The 20,451-nt window shown below is 47.3% G+C and overlaps 1 protein-coding gene and 1 long non-coding RNA gene across 4 annotated transcripts in view; both read right to left on the minus strand.

Moving 5' to 3' along the window:
- IGF1R (insulin like growth factor 1 receptor) overlaps nt 1-20,451 on the minus strand; it is a 180,739-nt gene that overhangs the window by 120,666 nt on the left and 39,622 nt on the right. The window lies entirely within an intron of this gene.
- Nucleotides 1-20,451, minus strand: part of LOC308200850 — a 32,036-nt gene that overhangs the window by 938 nt on the left and 10,647 nt on the right. For both annotated transcript variants that reach the window (XR_013955877.1, XR_013955878.1), the window contains exon 1: nt 1-20,451. This exon is cut by the window's right edge and continues 10,647 nt beyond it. This is a non-coding gene — a long non-coding RNA (uncharacterized lncRNA).

Consider the following 20,451-nt stretch of genomic DNA (forward strand, 5'->3'; position numbering starts at 1 on the left):
CTGTGTTTCTAAGGAAGTTACCACAGGGCGATTACAACAACAGAAAGCTTTTCCTTCTTTCTAGTTCACCTTTTTGCCGTACGGCTAGGTCAGGAATGCCAGCTCCCATCACGCAGCCAGCGCTAACTGAGCGCAGATTTAGGGCTCCCTCCACTCCAGGCAAAAAGGGTGCATACACACAGCTTAAGGCCTGCAGGCATTCAAGAGCTACAGGTTTAACTTCAGCCCTGCCTCTCAATTCACTGTATTTTGAGGAGAATCCTAACGTAATCCTCTAAGTATTTTGAGTTTGCCGTGATATATTTGTTTTATTAAAAACCACCCTCAGACAACAGAGCACTAAGTCCCTCTGCTTTGACTACCTTCAAATTACTGAAAGCATTTCATCTTCAAAAAGAACCCAACAGAAGACTTATACCGAGTCAGGTATTTTGAGGGAGAAAATAACTGAAAAAAAAGATGAAAAACTGGCTTTTCACTCCATTGCAAATAATTTGGAGGAAATGCAGATCATCCTTTTTCCTTGTTCTTTGAAAAAGAAGTTTGACTATGTCCCCTAGTCTATCCTCTAAGTACAGACTTAAAAACACAAGTCACCACTGAGCTTACAGACTGATCTCTACAAATCCTTCTCTTCTTTGGATACGGCACTGGTAGGGGCAGGGAACCTTAAGCTTGGCCTGCCAAGCCCTTATACTGCAAAGAAAAGGAACTTTAGCTAATCGTTTCAGTTCTCTGGGAATTGACACCCTCTGGGATAACCAGCTGTTCAACCTCCTGCTCTTCTACTGGGGCCAGTGCTCCTCGGACTGCACGCAGCAGCCCTACCGCACGCAGGTTTAAGCATCACCGTGATGTTCTGTCCCTTACTGCCTCCAGGCAGTCCCAGCACCTTGCAGACGCATTCCTCCTGGTTCCCTCCTCCACTACAAGTTGCGACAGCACCAGAATTGCTGCGTTTAGGCACGTACAAGATGACCAAGGCTCCCAAGGACATCAAAATCACTTCTCCTAACGCAGATAACGGCACTGGCAGAAGCCACCGCCACCATCGTCCTGCTGAAGGTCACCACCCCAGGTGCAAAGGTGGGAAAGAACCACAGGAGCTCTGCAAACCCACTGCAAAAGCAGGGCCAGCCCCGCTCTCCCCACCACTTCACGGCACAGCTGGGGCAGACCTGGCTGCCCTGGCCTGGAGGGAGCTGGCGCTGAGGCTTTTCCACCAGCTCGGGAGGAGGTGGAGCAACTGCTGGCACAGGAGCAATAGAAAACAGCTGGGAATCAGCGACGTCTCAACAAGCACAGGATGTGGATGGACAACAGCTAAATTCATTTACTGAAATGACTTAAGCTCTTTTGTAAGCTTAGTGCTGGCCTCGGATACGCCAGATGAGCGCCTGGTTACTCAACCCCAGGCGTTGCAGGCAAAGGAGGAGCAACACCCCGAGCAGCCTCCCCCTCTGCGCCTCCTCCCACCCACCCCAAAAATCCCCCGACAGCATCAAGGCAAGTTCAGGGTTACTCCGACAAAAAGAAGAGGAAGGAGGGGAAAAAAAAAAAAAAAAAAGAATTGGCATTTCCTAACAAGGACTTATTTAAAAGCCCTTAAAAACATGAAAACCCACAAGCTATTGCATCAAGAAGCCCGTCCTTATCTTGCTCAGCAGTGTCAGAAACAGCCAATTTAGACAGCTGAAGTTGCCGCCGATGGTAAGCCCTCACTGCCACAGAGTTTGGAGAAAAACAATGCTGGTGGCAGTCAGCACAGGCTGCGAAGGGGTAACTCAAGCCAGGCACAACCTCCCCAGGAACTTGTTGGGGAACCTGAGCCACCCCAACATGCCCCAGCCCAGCTGCGAGCTGGCATCCTCTCACCCACCCACCTGTTTGACCCCCCCAGTGCCATCACTGGTTTCAGGTGCTGCAGGAAGCTTTCAAGTGACTGCTTCACTTGATAAGTGACTGATCAGCTTGCTAACGAGCTGTCTGATTATGGGACAAGGTGGCAGTAATCATCCTACTTGAGCACCCTTTAGAAACCTGCCATGTTAGAGTACCTGGGGCTCAAACTTTGAAATTCCCTCCCTACAGCAGGCTTGTGCCTGGCCAGTGTTATCAAGCAGATTACTCCTCAATGGCATTTGGGTAACAGCTGCATTTTTATTACGCTTATCTCCTACTTGTGCCTGACATGTCTTAACTAAATTTAACCCACTAATCCTAACACACCTGAGAGGGACAGCAGCAGCTAACACTGGCACTCCTGCCTTAAACAGGAAAGCAAACCACAAAGTAAGATTACTCAGATTAAGCGATTGACTTGAGGTCACAGGAAGTGTGTTGTCTATCCCGAATTTGAGCTTGGGATGCGCTCGACACCACCGGCCCTGAGCCTGAACCGAGCAGTGGCTTTAGGGGAGCTGCGGTAGCACCTGGTCATGTCCTCACCTCTTCCCCTTTCCAGTGCTCATCCCAGCATTTCAGCACAGGGCATCCTGGGGCTGCATTTATTTCTAGGATACTGAATTGTAGTCTCTGCCTGCAGACTTGCAAAATAATGCAGGGAGGAAGAAAGAGCTCACAGCACACAGCAATACTCAGCATGATGTGACTGCATCTGTAACCAGCATTTCCAGTCACCTTGGAAGAGACGAGCCATCTCCCCATGCACCGCAGCACCTCAACGTACTGCCCCATTGCAAGTAAACGGCATCTGGGCACGGTGGACTCGCTGACAAATCCCTGGTTAAGGCTGGAAATGAGCAACAGCTGAGCAGGGTAACGACATCAGGCCTGATCCCTGACTCCCAGCCTGGAGTTACTCAGCCCTGTAAGCTGGCGGTCTTTGGGGCAACACAGAATAATTAAAATAGAAGAGATTTGCTAGATTAATCACCTCTGCATGCAACTTACAAAATTACTTCAATGTGTGCACAATGTGAGTGTATTTCTGCTCAAACACACAAAATGAAGGTACCAGCAAGCACCAGAGCAGCCTCCCCCACGCAGAGCATGGGACATCCAAGACACATACAGCAAAGCCTGTGCCCGGCGTCACCAGGCATGTCAAAATACTTCATGCTTAAGTTGCCTTGCGCCTAACCCTACAACAACACTGTGCGTTAAAGCAGCCACCAACACTTAACAACGTGGCTGACGCCTTTTTTCTGCCCTGCAGGGCTGCAGGGAAGCCATCGCTCCGGTGGTTGGGGGAAGCGTCCCGATGAGCTGGGGAGGTTCTGCTGGACAAAATTCAGAATGAAAACAGATTTTTAAAGACTTTCCTTATTTCTGCTTGAACTTACAGAAATGAAAACTTAAAAAACTTAGGAGGGACAGACCACGTACTCAAGATTCCCAAAGAAAAAGGCTATGCTTTGTGCACTAGGTACCTTTTCTCTCATCGTTTCATTCCCTCCCCTGCCAACACAACAAAAGCACAGGAAGAGTAGGTCCCTAACTCTGAGTTTCATCAGTCATGGGCACAACAACATTCCAGGTGCTTTTGGGATGTTGTGCTATTAGCAAGCAAAAAAAATCCAAATTACTGAGATTGGTCAAAGTAATGAAGAAATAATGGCTCTGGAAGTCACCTAAGGTTTACGCACTTGCTCATCTTATTATGTATTGTTCCTCTTTTACTTTACACAGAACTCTACAAATGTGGCTTAAAGGGTGTTTAAAAAAAATCACTGAATTTAGTATTGTCTCATTTGTAGTTACTATGGATGCAGTACTCTATTCTGGTCAGAGGCTAATAGTTTAACTGTTAACTCTTACTTGACCCACGCATCGTGAAATGAGGAGCTGTTGGAAATCTGCATCTTTAAGCGTAAGGGACCGCGCAGGATTCAGTACTAATTCTGAAAAAATCAGGCTTCATCTCCAATAGATTATTCTGGTGCAGATACTCCTGGCACAGAATTTAAAATATGTGGAAGAAAGGAGTAAATTTTGATATTAAAAATTCAAGAGCATAATACTTTTCCATGTATTTTAAATTCAAATCTGCCGGAACAAGCAAAAAGGGGAAGAAAAAAAACACACAGCTTTTCTCTTGGCCTGATATATCGTGGCCCAAGAGCTTCCTGCTGATTTCTGTAGTTAAATGTTTGACCCTTGCCAGGAATAGGACCCAAAGTGAAAAGAGTCATAGTTTGCCAAGTGAACAGAATCCACAAACAAGCATCTCACACTGGCTACAGTTTGTTTCCTTTGAGAGACTGAAGAGGGAGAAGGGAAGGAAGCCATACCGTGCCGAGTCTGTGTGTATTCTTGTGAAATGTATTATTTACCAAACAGAAAATAATGCACAGAAATCTATTAATGAAGAGAGAAAGCCGCTCAACTTACTCTCCAAGACCTAGCATGTGTTTTTCATCTCCTCTTCCCTTTCCACAAACACAACTTCTCTCTCCAGCAAGCCTGGTGTAATCAAAGCTTGCTTAACTTATCTCGCAGGGCATTTCCACCGCTGAACACTGCCTAACCAGAGAAAGCTGTCACTAAATAAATAAATAAATAGCTTCTCTAGGCATGAAAGGAAGTTTTTTCTGTGCGTACACGCTGTTGAGTTGTACGAGTCCACTGGAGAATAATGTGCATTATTTATTATACATAACACTAGGAAATCTGTAATACTTACAAAAGACCATTACGATGCCATTAAAAAGATTTCATGTTCAGCTTTCTAGGCATCTTGGGCACACAGCCATAGCTACAATAATTATTATATTTATCACTATGTAAACTAACTTTAATGCTTCATTAAGATAGAGAAAAATGATATCACTGAGGTCCCTGCGAGAGCCGGCAATGTTTTCCTCGGTTATGTGTAGGTTTCCTACTCAGGGCAGCTCCTGGACGGCTCGAGCAGGTTTTATTCTGCTCAGACAACCCCGACACGTGCTAATGACGGTCCTGAGCTGCAGCCCATGGCCTGCAAAGGCATTTATGAGGCAACTGTGCATACCAGCTTCTGCTAAACACCACGGTTTAGTTTTAAGCTTGGGCGGTGTGCTGCTCGGATAAAAGGCTCCAACCTCCAACCGGAGGGATTTTGATACCAAAAATCCCCGGCAGATATCTTGTCAGGCCATCCGAGAAGCGAGGGACGTCTCCGTGCTCAAGACACGCGCATCCGAGCTGCAGAAGGAACACGAGGCAGCCATCCTGGCTTAAACGGGTTAAAAACAAGGCTGCTGGAGGTGGAAAGGCACAGCTCCCTCCCTGCTACCTGGCTGGCCCAGCGGGCTGGCGGCCCCAGGCGCCTATTGTAAAGCGAACCGTCCCAACGCAGGCATCGAGTTTGAATCAGAAGGCTCCCTTCTAACATGGAAAACTACTGAAGAAGTGGGCTCCTACGTAAGCCACGAGCCTTGGAGAGGTTTCAAACACGCTCGGCTGTGACGCGGCACTAATTGTTCACAACTCTTCAGACTCGCAGGGAACAACAGTTGCAGGCAAAGCTCCCTTCTCCCTTACGGCTTTGCGTAATCGGAGCCCTCAAACAGTGGCGTTTCTGACAAAAACAACACTGGTGTGTTCTCTCCTTTCCTTCTCCCTCCCCAAAAGCCTCCAGTGTGTGTCGGAGAGCAAACTTAACTCTTTGCTGCTGGATTTTCAAACCACTGAAGCCGGGCGCTTCTCGCTGCTGGCCACGGGACAGGGACCGACACCGAACCCCGCTGCCGGAGGCTGGGACCCACAGGCAGGGATCGACATCCCACACGCCCTCTGCTTTCTCCTATCACATTGATCAAGAAATGAGAAAAAGACAGAAGAACAGAAGTATAGCTTCCACAACAAAAGTAATAAATGTGCCTTTGGGATTTTATATGATTATAGAGAAGGCGATGACCAAAGGCATCAGAGGCACTGCCCGAACCACGCCAGCACCAGCTCCCCGCGCCCTCTGCGCTGACTGATGCCATTTATGTCAGCGCCACAGCCACAGGATGCTGAATCTGCTCGGATTTACGTTAATGGTTACGGCAGAGATGGTTACTGCTCCCATGCTCAACCACCAGAAAAGCATACGGCATGAAACGTCCAGCTCGTTTTTTTTTCCCCCCTCCCCAAAAGGGTTCTCACCCAAAAGCAGTTACCCGGCTTATAAAGCAGGATTCCAACAGCCAGAGAGTGAGCACGAATTGCTGTAATTTCCATTTATAACCAGCAGACTTCGCTCCCAAATAAAGCCAGGGTGGCAAGACCGAGAGTGGCCACCCAGATCCCCATCCCCTAGTCACACAAGTGGTGTCACTGCGGGTACGGGTCGCTTGGGACACGCGAGCACCCAAGAGAAATGAGTGGATGATCGGAGAAGGATGGGAAGATGGGAAGATGCTTCCAGCCCCCTCATCTCCATCAGAGGAGAAAGGATCAGCTCTAGCGTGCTTTGCTACAGAGTGTGTTACGCTGTGGAACTCCAAGCATCCCCCCAGCTGATAAAAACCCCAGATTTATTAGGAATGAAGGAGGGTGTTTCTCTTGCAGAAGGAGAGGAGGGGAGAGGGCGACGCGAGGTGCAGCAAGGCACACGCGAGATGCCCACAGCCACACAGCCCCAGCCGGCCACAGCCTCTCCTCCCCGCACAGTCCCTGAAATGCAGCACCACGGGGGCACGCCACGTGCTCTGCAGCAGGAGCAGGGTTTTGTGCAAAAAACACAACCATAAAAGAACCGCTGAGTTGTCAGCTGCAGGCCTGGGAGCTGTGCAAGAAAGCCAAGCGTTCGCTTCCCATAAACAACAAAAAAAGTCCCCACACACTCAGGTCAGAGATAAAATGGTTGCGTTCCAGGCTGAGGACAGCACCAGAACGAGCTCAGCATCTACCCAAGGACAGAGAATTCCACGTCTCTGCCCAACTCCTGCTGTCTAGGCAAACTGCAACATTTCTAAGAAAAGTGCACAATGCCTATGCCGTATCATTTTTTAATCCTATCCCTTCATTATCAGGGAGAGTACATGAGAAACACTAGAGGTTTAAGGAAACTTCCCCCGCTGTAATCGACGTATCTTCAAGCCTGACGCCGCAGGGATGGGGACACGAGACTACACACGCTGCACAGCTCTCCAGCTGCACTGCTTTCTTCAAGGTAAAGATGTCACGGTGACCTGGAGTTGCTGCTTATCTGCTGCAAACCACACAAGCATTTACAAAACACGGTGATTATCAGTGCTCAGCTATCATCGCGTCCTGCAGGGCTCCCGCTAGCTACGCTGCGGGCTCACCGTAACGCCGAACCCAACGGGGTCTCCCCCTCGCCGCCCTTGGCGATGCCGCACAGCAGGGACGTCTCTAACTCGGTGTTTGACGAAAGCAGCGGGGTCTGAGATGGAAAAGAAGCCCCCGGAAATCAATAACTCAAGGAGATGCGTGAAAAAACGGCTCCTGTATCTGTAGACGTACAAGCGGACGTACAAGTTTGGCATACCGACCAAACCTCCAGGCCTGGGCTGGGGAGGCGAAGCAGCAGCTGAGGGGCAGAAGGGGCCACGGGTGAAAAAGTCTATGCCTAACAGCATTCCACGGCCAGGGCAAGTTGGTGCTGACCCGAGAGAGACAGAACAAAGCTGAAGAGACAACTCAGAACCGTAGTTTGTATCTGTTGCTGTTCTCTTTTTAACACTAATAAAAATAGTAAGCTGAAAATGCGGTGTCTTTATGCCAATCAAGTCAAACGCAGTCCTATAACGGTAGCACGTTACCCTAAATCCAGCCCACAGCCCTAAACACTGCGCCTGGGCAGGAGCCATTTCACTGCCCCAGCATCCCTGCAATTACACGCCAACATGGGATTTATTTCTAGGACAAACTGAGACCGCATACCCCAGACAAATGGGGCACAACAGCCTCCAGAATTTCTATTCTTCTAGTTGCTATAATAATTTCTCAGAATTGATAATTAGCATGAGAGAAGCTCATACAAGCTGAAGTCCACAAACTCGCTCCAGCAGTGGAATTACTCCGTATTTGCCTTATGGAAGTCAAGACGGCCCCATTACAGACCAGTCACTGCTTCAAACCCTGCAGCAAACGGGCAGGGCCAGCGCAGGAGCAATTCCTAGAGGGGCAGCAACAGCCGAGCTGGAGCCAGAGACCAGTCCGTGCCAGGGCAGCTGCAGGCAAGAGCTTGGACAGAACACGGTGGCCACGGCCACCAACCTGCTCCTGCAGCCTTCACTCGCGAGGAGCTGCACAGAGTCGTGGTGTCATCTGAACAGCCTCCCTCCACAGCCTCCACTCCAGCCCACTGCTGCTTGCCGCTACGGCCCCCCCGTTTCACACCCAAACCGAGCCCTCACCTTATTTCGTTTTTTGAATTGTTCAGGGAAAGACCCTCTTGAACTTGGCAAAGCAGTCTAATATGTGTATTTAAAAAAATAAAAAATTTGGAAATCAGCATTTTGAAATGCCCTCGATTGCCCTGGTACTGCAGCTTACAGCTCCCCCATTACAACACCAGACCCAAGTTTTGGGACAGGTTTGCCAGCCCAGCCACAAAACCGAAGAGCACAACGCAGAAAGCAGCTTCCAACGCTGGCACGCAGAGGCCACTCCAGCTAAACGAAAACACGGGCAAGCGTTACAGCAGAGGTACTCAAAACAAATCTGAGACAGAACAGAATTGAACAGTTTGCAAATGCAACACTAAATCCAGGACAACTCCCCCACACTAGGATCAGGATGATTAAGGAGGAATTCTCTTTTGTTATTGGTAACCAAATGGATCAACCGTAAAAAAAACTGCACAGAGGAAAAATAAATTATTGTGCACCCTTTGTTATAAATCCATATGGGTCAAACTGGAGCAGAAACCAGCCACCCAAGGAAAATACGGATTAAAGACAAACAACACTACATTAAAGAAGGACATTATTTATCCTGATACTAACATAACAAATTTATTCTCCAGGGTGCACTGATCTTCAAACAAACATCATTCTCGCCCTCCCCTTCCCTGTTGCCACTCCGAGGTTGCTGTCAAACATTTTCATGTGACTAATGTTCAACACACATTCTTCCAGTAGCAGACATGCACAAACAAATGTTTTGTATTTTTATACACAGGAACTCCAAGGACCTGGAATTTCTTTCTGCTTACCTAAGAAACAAAAGGGAGTGTGAAAACAGGACACTTCTGAAAATCACAGACATCAAGCTAGAAGATAATCAGCACTTCTTACAAGTGATTACTTAAATATACACTCGTAACACCATGCTGCAGCCAAGACTTCTTGACTGTTACAAAAGAGAATAGAGGCATTTCTTAATAAGATGAACAAATTAGACACAGAAAAACAAGGTAATTATGTAAAAAAAAGCACTAAAGACATGAAGAATCAGATAATAGCCTGGTATTGGCACAAAGAGCCTGCCTTTTGAAAGACCCTTCACGTGGAGCACTCTGTTCTGGATAGCACTACAGATAAACCTTCTGTAACACCAAACTTTCCCATGTTTCACCCTAAAAGCAGCAAAATCCAGGCTCGGGCTAGTATCATGCAGAACAGCGTCGCAGGCTAAGTGCTGCCAACAAAGTTCCTCACCCTCCCCAGATAATTTTGCTTTAACCCCGGCCACTCGGAGCCCCTACCTACTGTGTTACTGCAGAGCTTAGATCTGAACAGCCTCCGAAATAACCAGGGCCGGTTCCACAAGAGGTTTGCAGATTACAGCCCAGACTTAAAAACGTGCCCGATAACGTACAGGAAGCAGACACAGCATCTGCCGTACTAGGAACCAAGGGGTGCCATCTCTAGGCCCTAAATTAAACTGAGAGTAGACTTACCACACTAAACCTATTTGGTGAAGTGCAGATATAAAAAAAATAATATATCAGGTTTCATTCCACTTTCTAATTCTAGGACTTCTAAATCACATTTTAAAAAAAGACAAAAAACACAACCTCCCTTCAACACCCCAAACAAACCAATCCTACGTCATAAACATCTCTGTTGTCTCCAAAGTGCTGGGGGCTAGGTTGTGAGAGCATCCTCATTTCCCACCTGCAGGCAGCAGAGAGGTCTGAAGAAGGCAGAAGATGGGCCCCAGGCAGCCCCAACTGCCTCAGGTAAACGTGTTTGTAAGAGCATGAGAGCCAAGTCCTACAGGCCCGTGGCACAGACTCCCACCCTCTCCCCACACCCTAAAACCGATTGCTGCTGTGCCCCGGAGAAGCCCAGACTGAAGATCCAAATTCTTCAGAGGACACCTCCAGGAGGCACGGGGCTCTGTCCCCACTCTCCTGGCCTCGCGACCCGCGCTTTTTTTCCCAGACCCACCACGTACCAGAGGAGAATGCAACGAGTAGAGCTACGCTGCACGAGCTTTGGGGTTTTACCATCTCTCTCTCATTACACGCTGAATGTTACCACCCGAGTCATCCCAATAAATTACTTCGGTATTAAAAGGGATGGCTGTTTTTCAAACTGTTATTACCAAAAAATCTGCCTTATTGGTTGCATGATCACGTAGAACATGCTACTTGGTTAACACAATGGGTAGCACTCAAAAGGGCCCCAAACACCCATGAAGCATGTCCCCCTATGGCAAGCTTAGGAAGCAGCCGAAATGGGGTGCCAGGTCTGCTTGCCAAGCCCGCTGCACTTGGTGGAGAGCTAAAACCCAGCCTGAACAGCCTCAGCAGCACCAAGGACCCCTGCAGCACCTCCGCACTTGTGTCACTACACGCGCTCGCAGGGCTGCACCGTGTTCTGGATCGGGAAACTTGATCCGGGTTAAAAATACAGTTTACTTTTTGGGACCAAGTTATTTTTAAACCTGATGGAGTTCTCTGCTCCCACTTACTGCCCGAGACCATAAACAATTGGCCCAGCACAGAGGCTGATACAGGGCAAGGAAGCGCTGAAAGCAGCCCTGCCATCGGGAGGGGGGGACGTAAAAAAAGCACAGCCATTTCCTGGACAGCTCTGCTCCAGATTGGTAGCTGGCAACTTTGGGGCATCTTCTTTTAATGCCTATGAAATACCAATTTAATTCAACATTTGGTTCTTCACACCACTTCCAAACTCTCAGTAGCTCTGCTTCTAAAAGTAGAGACCATCGCCACCGCCGTAACGCCCACGTAAGTCTTACGCCAATACAAACTACCCCAAACGTGGTCATTTAAGGTCATACATTGTAAGAAATGAAAATATAAAATGCTAGACCTATTATTACTATAAAATGTGAGAGAACAAGCGTACTCACCAGAAACCAGGTGTGCCCTTCAGAGCTCTCCCAGCTCATCCAGTAAGTTGGAAGTTGCACGTATCAAGCAATTACAAAAAGCACTTTTTCATACCATTCAGTACAGGGCAAATATATTTTCGGTCCTGTTTCCAGCGTACAGCAGCAGAGAAGTGTGCCACTTTGACCTCACATCACCACTGCCTGCCACCAACTAGCCCTTTCAGTAGATTTGGTAGGATTTGTTTTGTAATAATGGAAATAAATGTCATCTTTTTGCAGTTGCTGACAAAGTACACACAACGAAAGCTTACTTTCCTACTTCATTTGATACTTATTCATAAGATTAGGCTCTTATTCTTCAAACACATGCCATTCTACACATCTTTACGTCTACAATCTCAAGGTGCTTGGCCTTACCTTTTACTATTCCTAGTCTGGTATCTCCTTCAGTGGTGCTTAAGAAGCAGATTTACATGCAATAGAAGGGATTTCCAGCTTTCACTATTTCAACGTTTGTTATAAATAAAGGTACGTACGAACGAGGTCTTGTTACTCTCAACGCAGTCCCCAAAATCCCCGTTCAGCACTGACGTACACAGGTGTGGCCACCAACAGCCACCGAAGGCACGCAGCTGCCGGAGCACGCGTCCCCGCGACCGCGCGGCAGCCCAGAACCGAATGAAGGCATTTGTCTTGGGGTGGGTGTGGCCATGGACAAAATGCTTTTGTCCTAAATTGTTCCTAACAGTAAGAATTCAATTTATTTGTGCGTTTGAAAAATCAGCAAGTTTTAAAAGCAATGACAGGTAGATGAGTTAGAAAAACCAATGTGGATTACAGAGGAAGCAAGGCAAGACATTTTTAGCTCAATGCGTGCTTTTATGGTTACTCCCCAAAATTACCAGGTTAAATAAGAATAATTTGCAAAATATATAATTGCTTAAAAGAATGTAATTGTTGTCTCGCAAATCTGAAATCCAAGTACTTTACACATTTTCTATTTAAATGCACATAAGCATAGCTATTTTTTGCTTAATTTCTTCGACTTACAATGCCTGTTTGTTTTTGAAAAACATAAATACAACTTAAAGCGTTTCACATTAGCCAATAGGCAAAGGGGTTTTTTTTGCAGAATTTTAACATGATCTTCAGGTAAAAGCCCTCTCCATCATAAAATTGTGATTTTTTGGTGATGTGGGGAACACTTACTTTTGCAAAACTATCCTCCTAATCTTAAGGTCTTGTCTCAGAGCAACAACCTGAAGTACAGGGCTCAAACACGTAAGAAATGATCATCTGACCTCAATTTTTGTGCTTTGCCTTTCAAAACACCCCAATAGCTTTGCTATCGATAGCACTGCTGTCACTCACTTTGTGGAGGCAACACAGGAGCTGTTCTGAAAACAATTAATAGTACATCATTGATAAGTCTATGAAGCCATGACAGTATTAAACTGAAAAAGCAAGGAAATGATCAAACAGTTGCATATTCGGAACTACTGACACTTGGCTCCTACGATTCTAGAGAAGCACCACCCTTGGTAAGCACTGACTGAAGCAGGGAAGGTCTCCACTGAGCACTCGGTCAAAGAGATACCATATAGAACAGAACAACGCCTCAGGAATTAAAACTACAATACCAATTTCAATCAGTCGAGACCTTCCAACACATAAGCTGTCTTTGAAGCTCCTCCATCCCGTACTGAGCAGCCCTGGCCCTCCTTTGCTCACAGCACCCAACGAGGCAGCAGCTCGAGGTACACGCCTGCAGCACCCCAACACGAACACGCCCGCAGCACAGCTAAACCGTTTGTCTTCCATGGCAAAACCTCGTAGCTCAACACGCCGGTGCTCACAGGCTCCGGAATGCTTTGCGTATTTTTAAAGGTTTCTATTTTTGGCAGGAAGATGTGGGGAATTTGGTAGCCTCGCACACAGCTCCGCGAGCGTAGCCTGAAGAAGCCTGGAGCTTCGTGTTGCTCCCGCCACGCTACCCGACCTGGAGGAGGAGCGACGGAAATAGTAAAATCATTCCTTCACCAGTATCCAGCAGGGTTTCCCGTTCATACAAATCACATGGAAAAAAGAGAATAAGCCAAATGAAATGAATAAAATCACAAGGCTGTGCCAGTAATTCCTCAACTGGCCCGGTTTCACTAAAACCTAACTCCTTTCAACAACCAGCTGCCCCCCTCCCCTTTTTCCCCCTAGGCAGTTCCAGCAGATTCTTCCATGTACAACAGGGACAAGAAAGATTACTCAGTAAACCTCTGCAGGTCACAATTCCCTACGCGAAGCCCCAGCGGAGCACCCATGCAAGACCCCACGCGCTTGGTCCGTGCGTGCCACATGAGGAAAAAAACCCAGCTGCACCACACAACAGCGATCCTACTGCCTTATTTGCAAGCCACAGCAAACCAGAGAACTGTTTGCCACCTGTGAGCTGCAACAAGAGAAAAAAAAAGAATAAAACCATTGTTTTTCTACTTGTTTGGACTCATTTCCGTTGCATTAACACAAATGCTGCCGGCTGACGTAGGCTTTCTCTGCGAGGGAACTAGCAGGCGATGCTCGGTGGATTGCCATCCCCCCAACAGCAACGGGCCTTCCAGCCGCACAAAGCTGGCTACGGGAAGCCCAGACGGGGCAAACAGACCATTTCCAGCACTCCATCCAGCTCAGGCAGAGAAGAGCCGTTGTAAATAAGGCATTATTCATTACAACTACAGTCTTGGAAAACATTTCTGTTTCTGTATATGTGACCTGAGCGAGTCGACCGTTCTCCATCAATGCAGTAAGTAGATGACTCTCCCCAGAATGTATTTGAAATATTGGGTATTTTAAACATTTACTGCTTCTTTCTTTTCCAGTTTCAAGAAATGAAATGCTTAATATCCACTCACATCTTGGTGTATCACCAATCCTAAATTGGTGCGATAAACGAACAAGAAAAAGGAGCACGAAAAACAAACCCTCGCTTTCTTCTCCTGTTAGTCTCTGCAGTTACACAAACAGAAAAGCTTTTTTCAGCTTAAAAATCCACGGGTATAGCAAATTCGTGGTGGGGAATCTGAGAGAAGGCCATGTCCTTGTCACCACTACTAAGCTGGCGAAGCATGACCTTCCAGCTGGATTACCAGGACAAGCAGCATGTGATTCCTCTTCCGCAGTTCCTGTCTTAGGCGTGTGAAGCTGATCACGTCACGTAAGTATCCTGTATCTCATTTTCCCTATACATGAGCACAAAAGTCCTCCTATCCCTCCAATGGCATTATCCCACCAGCAAAGGCTCCTCGGAACCAGGACGCTCTCCCTGATGTGCAGATCTCGCTCCTTCTAGTCGATTTGACCTTCACCTCCCAAGCCGTACCGTATGTTTTTTAAGAAAGGACCCCAGATCAGCAACCCATATGGTTCTGGGAGTGCAGGTTACCAATGAACCTCTCTTTCCAACCCTCTCCCACTACAATGTTAACATTTCTTTATTTGCCCACAAGCAAGTTATTCCCATGGGCAATACGAAATAAAAAACAAAACCCGCCTGCCTCCCTACAGGAAAACCCACTCGTGACCACGTAAGAAATGCTTTCCTAGAACCGACCTGGCTTCCTAGGCCACGGGTACGGAAATACACACTGCTCCTTTGGAACTGAGTTGGGCTGGATAAAGACACTAAAGGGAAACAAACAGCTTTTACAACAGTGTTAACGTAACTTAAACACAGAGATCTTTCAACTACAAATGCAAGAAAAGAGACGTGGTTTTTGTTTTTTTTTTTGTTGCTGTTGTTGAACTGGTGGCTGCTATTTCTAAATGTCTATTCTACCTGAAAGGAGGACGAAGCAGTGTCAGGATTCATTCACATTCCAGGCTCCTTGGCAGGGAGCAGAACTTGTGGTCCCAAAGACATACCTGCACTAACGTTTAGCAGATAATTGACTTCACCTTTCTATTCACCTTGACCACTCAGTTCTACATTCACATTGCTTGCATGCTTTTATGCCTAACTGGGATGGGGACCACAAAAGGGTCTACAGTTTGTCTCTTTTTTTTAATGCAGACAGCATTAAGTAAAACAAATCATTTCCTAACACAACTAGATCTTGAATTCCAACTTTTTTAGGAGAGCTAGAGCTAAATTTGCAGAGTGTTTCATTCAAGCTTCTAAACTACAGCATCAACCTCTTGCTGAGATGCATTTGAAAAAAAAATCCTGCTCAGGCTTCCCAGAGCACATCCTGAGCTCACTTCAGTTCCTTCTGCACAAAGTAACTAAGCAAAAAGAATTAATACGATATGGATTAAGGTAATCAGAATAGTATCTAAGAGTACTTTCCTGCTTTTTGCTCCCAGCTCCGTGTGCTCTGTTGTTGCCTAGCGTATCTGAGCAGACATGCAAAAGAAACCAGAGTTAAAACAACAAAAACATGAACACGAAGGAGAGAAGCAGGTATTCGTCTTGTGTGTGCTTCCTTCTTCCCCCACAACAGCCCAAAGTCTTTAAAAAGCACACTGGAAGAAAAGTATTTAAGCTATCTTTTGATCTTTGTACTCAAGCGATGAATTCAGGTCTCTTTCACTTAATTCAAGTCTCTTTCTCTCAATGGGCTTCACATGTGCCTCCAAAAAACTCGAGCACACCCAAACAGATTTGTTTTCCAGAAGCAGGAAGCTACACGACTTAATACGGCCCTGCACATCGCTGCTCCCCTTCCCATGCAGGGAGAGGCAACAGGGAGCAAACAGAAATGCAGGGCATCCACCCAAAGGCAGGTGAAAGGCTTGCAACATGCAGATATGCGAATCAAGTTGTGATTAGACTAATCTAAAAGCTGTGATAAAATTAAAATACTGAAAAGCGAACAAAAGAAATCAGTTTGGGGATTATTTGAAGTATCTGAGCTAGGGAACAATTGCCTTACTTCTCTTACCAGGGACACTCGCTACAAATTTAAAGCCAAAGCTATGTCAATTTCTGTAAACAGAAAACATGAAATATCAAACAAACTGACATGTTTCAAATCACCATCACCAGTGTTTAACATAGAAATGAACACAAAGTGTCTACAAACATTTATTTTTAAGCTGCTGGGAACAGGGTAAATTATTAAATGTTTTTGCGCTTTACCCACAGGACAGATGCAAGAATATATTGCATAAGAAACGCCGCTTAGCATCGCCCTGAAACATTTCATACGCATCCAATGTGCGGGGAGAAAGGGCTTTGTCTTGCAGGGAAATATCTTTCAAAAAAAAAGCAACAAAAAATATGGCATGGCAAGGCAAGGCATCCATCATTTACATCTGTTGATATTTTTATGATACCAACAATCTAAAAATTGAGCTTTTCAAAGATGCGACAAGATAAAACCCAGCTATTCTTTGAACAAAGATATAAACGGCTGCTTTCAGAAGCCTCAAAACGAGCCACTCCAGCCTTTTGAGATGCTCGAGCAGGCGGCGGCAGCTTCCCCCTTCCCAAATCAAAACATTCCCCACGAGGGATGACAAAACGAGCCCCGGGTTCGCTTCAGTGGCAAACTGCCCAGCGCCACCAACGTGTGCTCAGCCCCGCGGTCCGGTTCCCAGCCCAGCCGAAATCCTTCGCTCTCGCTCCTACCTCCCAGCACGGACCGGTCCCCGCTTTAACAAGACATGTTAGAGAGTAATTACGTTTATTTATTGGTTGATTTTTGGAGTCAAGTAAAACGTGTCCCTAGGCTATAACCAGCAAGAGATTTTTTCACTTGGAATTAAATTGCTGGTTACTTTTCTGCACTCCTTGTTGGGGTTAAATAAGTGCCTGGGGTTCTCCGTGGCCTTTCTCCTGCCATAAAACAATCGCAACTCCATGGCCATTTTCCCACTCAAACAATAAAAGCAATAAACACTATTCAGACATTCCCCAAACCCGTGGACTAACAAAAGAGGATGATGGGTGTGGGGGGTAAAACGAGGTCTGACAACAACAAACCCAAGGGAACGCGCTGGAGCGGGGAGATCCCACAAATCCACGACTTCCCCGTGCCCCACGCGGGGTGAAGTCGATCCCAAAACCCGCAGAGCCAGAGGGGCGCTGATACCCTGCAAACATGACCCCAGCATCTTCCTTGAGGGTTGTCTTAAGATCCCAATGCCAGTTCTTGGGTTTCCATCCCGGAACGTGGGGAAATGGCAGCAGGCACCCACCAGTTGGCTCCAGTCCCACCTTGAAGCTTTCTCCCGGTTGAAATAGCCGCAATAATTAAAGGCTCCGTGCCTTCGGGACTTTAAAAAGGCAACGGGAAGGCCCGATGAAACTCCAGTCGAGGCAAATGGAAGACAGATTAGCTTTAAGGTGCCTGCTTTTACTCGGGATGACACCAATAAATCCAGCGTAATTGGACAAGCCAGGAATTACTATTATAGATTAAATAGGTCCCTCTTGGTTGGCCTGCTCTAAACCAACCAATTTAAAACCCATCAGATGTATGAATTGCATAAAAGCCTGGGCATAAACAGCCATGTCAAGTGCATTGTCTGCCTTCAAGTAAATTGTATTAATCAACCAAAAATATTTGGTTGTTTTTCACGCCAGGAGTCAATGTTTACAGCTGGAAAAATCCTCTGGCCTAGATTCTCAAACATAACTACTGGGTTCAGACACCTTGCACGTGAGCTGTCAGCTCCGAGAGCTGTGGATCAGAGCACGTCTTAAAATTAAAACCATAATAAAAACAAATAAATCCAGATGTCACACTGAAAAAAAAAAATGTTTCACCACTATTTTGTTCTTAATTTCCATATCCAGAAAGAGCTAAGCCTCGCTCCCAGGGAATGTCTGTAACACATAAACCTTGACTTGGGAATCAGCCCGCAGGTGACCCAAGCTACCCAACTCTTAGTCACCCAAGGCACAGCCCGAAGTACAGCAGTGCAGGCTGCCAGAAGAGCCTCGTGCCTACAAAAGCTGACGCCTTGGTCACATCCACAAGGCAGCAGTCTGCAGAGGCGACCCTTCTGCAGACGGCCGGCACTCTTCATGGCTGAGCCGTACCTGCGAAGGGCTTCCACGTCAGCTAACGAGGGAGCAGGATTTCTTTTGTGTTGACACGAAGCCCCAAGTTCCCGGTGACGTACCATTCAGAAGTTACCTGACACTACAGTTCCAAGGCTTTGACCCCTTACTTGACTCCGCAGGATTTGTACAGCTCCGATTCACAAAACCCGGTGCTGAAGAAGAATCAAACAGCCTTCTGTAACGCATGTTATAAAACAGACCATCTGGCCCAGTGACTCATGAATATTTTTCTATATGATTACCATTTTCTTTCCTGTTTCTACACAATAGGTAGTGAGAAACAGACTACGACATGTCAGAGGTCTTGCAAAGGGAATGCATATAGACCAAGCCCTCGGGAAGACACAGCTCACCTGGAGACAGGAATGCTGCAGATAAAAGATTCGAGTCCAGATAATGATTTATCTGAAAGTCATTCTGGGAAGCAATGCCCTCACGTAGTTAGGGCAGCTTGGCCCACAAATCCCAGAGAGGGTTGGCCGAACCAGCCTGCAGTCGCTCGCCAACTCGCAGCCCTCGCTTGCCTTCGAACAGCTCGCTAAACCAGCACCCTGCTCCCTGCCCAGCTGGTTCGTCACCTCTGGGCGTCCCCTCAGCTCTCACACTGCAGCAGCATAAACCAAACCCCACACTTTTCTTACTTCTAACTCATTGTCCACATGTGACAAAGCAGTTGAAGCACTCGTTACTGCACCACGTAAGAAGGGAAACCCACACCTGCTTCACAAGGATGGGAAAAAAGAACAGGTACAACAAAGTGCTCAGGACAACACGACCATTAAAAACACATTCAGTCCCCGCAGTGAATTTTGCTGAAGAATACGTTACTACAACTGCATCTCGGGCTCTTCCTCTCCTGGTTGCTGCGGGCAGCACACTTAACCGTGCTGCCCCGGAAAGCTGTGGCTCGCAGGCTGCTTTTCGGGCAGCAGGACAGCCAGACCCCCTGCCATACCCGCTCCTCGGGGCAGCGCTGTGCCCGCTCTCCCTCCGGTGCTTCAGGTGCTCCCCGGCCGTGGCCCAAGCTCCCGGGGAGATGGGCTCTCCCTGCTGCGACCGCAGCCTCCCGCAGCAGCTGCATGGCACCAGTCACCGGGAACCACTCAGATATCACGCAATTCAATGAAATCTTACAAATGTGGGCAGCAGAGCCTTGCAGAAAAATGTCCCAGAAAGTAACGTGACCGAAGACTTCATGGCTTCTAATGTATGAACGTACCCTTTGACTCTAGCTTTCCTGCAAGTACTTTCTTCATACCCAAGACACACCCATTCACCCACACAAACCCTATAAATTTAATCAAGGAAGGAAGAAAGACCATGAGATGTTTATTTCTATTTTTAAATACCTGGGAGGTGCCCCACGCTCCCTCCCTGGCCAGCTCACCAAGTAGGTGCTGCGGAGCCGCGAGATCTGGCGCACGATCTGGCACCGGCAGGCACATCCCAGCAGCCGCACATCAGAGCGGCTCAGAAGGGTGCAGCTACCCAGAGAGGCTCTTGAAAAATTGCTTCCTCTAAGCCAGGACAGACATCAACAGGGAGTGTTGATCCCTTAAAAAAAGGTATACAATATAGAGATACATACTCAAGCACACCGACGCGCTCACATCTAAGCGGCCCTACAGCTTATTGGGAACGAGGCAGCCTCCTGCTTGTTCCCACAGTTCCCTCATGCCTCAAGCGACGTTGGTTGCCACTCTGGTTGCTCTCTCCCTCATCCAAATGGTTTGCATAGCAGATCTGCTGAAACATCAAGTTTTAACCAGGCCCTAATCCTGCTGACTTTTCTCGCAGAACTGCTGGAAAGGAATTCCTCCTGGCAGCTGCAGTGCCTCTGCTCATTAGTTTACCAAGCAGCAGCAGCATGAACTAGACAGGCAGATCGTCTCCGTGCTGCTCCAGGGGACGGCGATGCGGCCCCAGCAGGCACGGGGAAGGCTCCTGGATTCTCCTGGGCGTAGAGGAAAGGCAGAGGCCTCCAAGAAAACAGAGGTGCACCACTCACAAGAGCCCAGGCAGGTTTCTGCCACGCTTGCCGCGATGCCTGGAACACAAGCAAGCAGGAAAGTACTTTCTTTCAACCTCTACTACTAAGATTTGGGGGTGGGGATGTTGTTTTTGTTTTTTTTTTAAAATAAATCTCCCGCTTTAAGACGTCGTGTTTAACCAGGCAAGACACAGAGTTA

The sequence above is a fragment of the Anser brachyrhynchus genome (genome assembly GCF_964034855.1).
Source record: "Anser brachyrhynchus genome assembly, chromosome: 11".
In the NCBI taxonomy this organism is placed as follows: Eukaryota; Metazoa; Chordata; class Aves; order Anseriformes; family Anatidae; genus Anser; species Anser brachyrhynchus.